Source organism: Malurus melanocephalus, unplaced genomic scaffold (assembly GCF_030028575.1).
Source record: "Malurus melanocephalus ecotype Western Australia unplaced genomic scaffold, MMel_1.1 scaffold_635, whole genome shotgun sequence".
In the NCBI taxonomy this organism is placed as follows: Eukaryota; Metazoa; Chordata; class Aves; order Passeriformes; family Maluridae; genus Malurus; species Malurus melanocephalus.
In genome coordinates, this window is record NW_026623867.1 from 217582 (window position 1) to 221766 (window position 4185).

Sequence of the window (4185 nt, forward strand, 5' to 3'; positions counted from 1 at the left end):
GCTTCCACTGAGGGCAGATCTGTAGGAGAGTGCTGAGGGAGCTCCACGTCCCACAACTCCTGGAGCTCTGGCAGCCTCGGGGCCGGGACCATTCCCTGGGGAGCCTGGGCAGTGCCAGCACCCTCTGGGGACAGAAGAACCTTTCCCTGCTCTCCACCTTGACCCTGCCCTGGCCCAGCTCCAGCAGCTCCCTGTCCCTGGGAGCAGAGCTCAGAGCTGCCGTCGAGAGGAGCTGCAGCCCCTGGGGAGCTCTGACTTCAGTCCCCTCCAGGCTGAACAGACCAAATGACCTCCTGTGGCCCCTCCAGACCCTTCTCCCTCCTCGTGTTCTTCCTCTGGACACTCACTGACAGGTTTACACATTTCTTTTCTCTCTCGCATTGTGGTGCCAATGTTTGTGCTGCTCAAACCAGCCGTGCCACGGTCCCTCCTGCTGGGACAGGAGATGGCTGTCCCATGGATGTGGAGCCGCTGGAGGTGTGTCCAGGGACAGGGACAGGAGCTCATGGGTGCAGCCGTGCTCAGCAGGAAGAGGCAGCACAGCACCAGCACAGCTCTGGGAGCAGTAGATGGTGCTGTTGCCCTGCAGGAGGATCCCAAATGCCCAACCAGGAGTGCTGTATCCATCCCAGGCCTCTGGCAGGGGAGCCTGAACCCCMAAAAGCCTTCTCCAGACCCTCTTCCCTTCTTCCTAGCAGTGTCAGTGAAAACCTGCAATGCAGCGGGCTTTGCTGGAGCAGCACCCCCATCCTAAAATTTCCCAGGACCTGCATCCCTCTCCCAGGTGTCTCATGGCATAGGGACTTTGTTGTGGGGGTTTGTTGCTTTTTTTTTTTCTTGGCTGGAGAGACAATAATGCAGAAATCACATTTTCCAGCTGAAAAATGCCAAGCTGAAAAGAAGACATGAGACAAACCAATATTTTAAAAGTCAAACTACGGTGAGGAACCCCAAGGGTTAATTTAAAATTTGGTATCAAGATAATTTTGCATGATGCTGTTATGTGGAAAAGGGACTAAGGGGAAAATGCAAGAGGATATTCAGTTATTTCAGAGGAGAAGCCATAAGGGGGAGCTCAGAGGTCTCCACGGCCTGTGTGGTGCTTTTATTTCTCAGAACTTTCCCTGAGGGAAGAATTGGCCAAATCCAGGAGAATCCCCCAGTGCTGGTGATTCACTGACCTCCACTGTGGCTGGGTCCTGGACAGTCAGGATGGACAGAAGCTCCTCAGCAGCTTCATCTGCCAGCTTTAATCTGGGTTTTCACAAATAGTGGGTGTTGGGGCTCCCTGGATATAATTTRTCATTAAAGATTTGAAGAGAAAATATGAACTGTCGGTGTTTTCTCCTATCTCTCCTCCCGTTCTGGGGTTTTGGGTGTGCTGTGCCTGAAAACCCATAAAAACCTGTAAAATGAGGGAGAAGCAGGTACACAAACTGGGAATTCCGTGGGTATGTGTGACCCTGCAGCCCCTGACCACTGAAAAGGAGTGTCCAAGGGGATCTGCTGAAGCTCAGCAGCAGCAGACTGAGCCTGAGCCCCCTTTTGTGGATTTTCCTTGCTCCCAATGTCCTGCCAAGGCTTTGGCCCAGCCCATTTGTGTTGATGAAGGTGAGTTCTGCTGAAAATCCAGAGTGGGGAGCACTGGGGTTGAAGGGATCTGGGTGCAGACAGTGCCACAAGACACTTCAGGGAGGCTTTGCTGGAGTCCCTGTCCCCTGGAGCAGTGTGGGGAGGATGGAGCAGTGTCACCTCTGAACCCCTGCAGGCTCTGGGTCACAGGGGACAGGGAAAACTCCTGCTGCAAGTGCCTTTGGCTTTGCCGTGGAGGAGGGACAGGGGACGGTGCCAGCACCTCTCATCCCGTGCTGGGTCCTGCCCCAGGCCACAGCCCATGGTCTGGAGGGGCTGCTCGGGGTCTGCAGCAAACACAGCTGGCCCTGGCTGCCTGCAGGGATGGGGCAGGACAGGGAGAGGGCTCCCAGTCCCAAATCTCAGGATAAAGGGGCTGGCTGTAAAACTTGGATGAGTTCTGTGCCCAGAGCTGGGCTCCTCAGTRCAACAAAGACAAGGAGCTACTGGAGGGTGTCCAGTGGGGCCAYGACAATGATTTGGGGTTTGGAGCATCTCTGGGATGARGMRGAACTGTGGGAGCTGGGTCTGSTCAGCCTGGAGAAGGCTGGGAGGGGATCCCATCAATCCATTAAACATCTCCAAGGACTGCCAGAGGATGGGGCCGGACTCTGGGCAGTGGTGACAGTGACAGCACAAGGAGCAGTGGCCATGAACTCAAACACAATAAGGTCCACCTCAACAGGAGGAAAAACTTCACTGCATGGAACAGCTGCCCGAAGAGGGCCTGGAGTGTCCCTCTCTGGAGACATTCCAGACTCACCTGGATGTGTCCCTGTGTCACTGCTCTGGTGACCCTGCCTTGGCTGAGGGGTTGGACTGGGGGATCTCCAGAGGTCTCTTCCAACCATAATGATTCTGGGATTCTGGGATCCTGTGAGTTTTGGGTTCCTTTGTGAAGTGTTTGCAGAGCACCAAGGGGACCTGGAGCATCTTCCAGCCTTGCCCAGCCCATCGTGATGCCTAAAACAAGGCTGATCTGAAACAGAGGCCAGACAAAGTTAAGAGAAGAAAAGCAGACAAATTTAATCCAGTCCTATTGGTACATTCAGGGCAGACAAAGCCTCCTCCTGAAGCCACACCCAGAATGGACCCCGAGTCACGAGATCTTCCCCTTTTATCAGTTCTGTCTCATGAACACATTGGGCCCCAATTCTCCAATGACACCTTCAGGTGATGATGTCACCCACCCCAAGTTTGCTCCCCCCAATTCTCTGTTGTTTCCATATTTTGGGGCCCTGAAGCAGTGAAATCTCCTTGGATTTCAGGCCCAGAGAGGAATTGTTTTGTCTAAAGATGGGAGAATAGGAGCTCAGTGCTGTGCACTGGAGAAGTACAAGAATACAGAGACATGAAAATATAGAAACTAAAAATCCTAAGGCATCATTGGGAGCTTCTCCAGGACAGAGACATGTTCAGCTGCCTCCGTGGGAGCTGTGCAGGGGGATGGGGACATCTGTGAGCTGACTGTTCCCGGGCTGGGCAGAGCCCTGGCAGAGGAGGTGGGAGACATTGGATGGGAGACCCCTGGAGCTACTGCACAAACGTTCCGAAGGACGGCGGGGTGAACCTGTCACCGGTGTCACATTGTCCCTGGTGGCACCAAGCGCAGCCGGAGGGCTCCAAAGAGAGCAAGGCAGAGGTGCCACAGCCCTGGCAGCCTCAGGGTGTTCCTGGGGGACATGAGGACAGGTCCAGGCTGTGCCCTGAGCTCAGCCCAGCTCTGCTGAGGTTGAGAGGAGCTGGAGTTGTGCTCCGGTGCTGCGTTCATTCCAGACTCGCCGTGTAGTCCCTGCCAGCCCACAGGGAACGGTTCTTTGTGTTTGAATTACTACAGGGGGAGAGATAACAGCTCCATAATTAGGTTTGCACCTTTGAAATCTTATATTTCCTTTGCAGCTTGAATATTTATGCAATCACAGAGCTTCGCATGTCCCAGTTCTGCACATTATTTATTTATGTTCAACAAYGACTGCACTTGTTAAATCACAATGTTTTCAATAAAAAAATGGAAAAGGAAGAATAAAAAACTCACCTCAAGCCCAGAAGTGCTTTTTCCTCCTCTCCCCCAGGCTCCAAGGCCTTACCTTGGATCTTTGCTAGCTGGAAGCCCTGGGGATCTCTTAGCTCCAAATTMATGGTGTATTGTACAAATACAAATCATTTGTTTCTCTAAAGGAGAAAAAGGCTTGGCCAAAGTGGGAACTGGGGATTTCCTGCTCAAGAGCCTCAAACCCAGTGCTGGATTCCAGCCCTGCACATGGAGAAGGTCCCTGTGGGCATAGGGACAGGGCTGGGACAGGGGAGGTCAATCCCCACCTCCCACAGACACACAGTAACCCCAGTACAAGAACAGATTCCAGCAACACCAGTCACTGCCCTGGATGTGGGAACTGGCCCTGGAGAGGTGTGGGAGTGGAGATGGTTTTCCTGATCCACATCCTCAGGATGCCAGGCTGGAGGGGAGCTGGGACAGCCTCACTCACATCACTGGTGATCCCTTAGGATTTCAGCTTCTCCATTTCCATGTCTCTGTAACCCTGGAATTCTTCA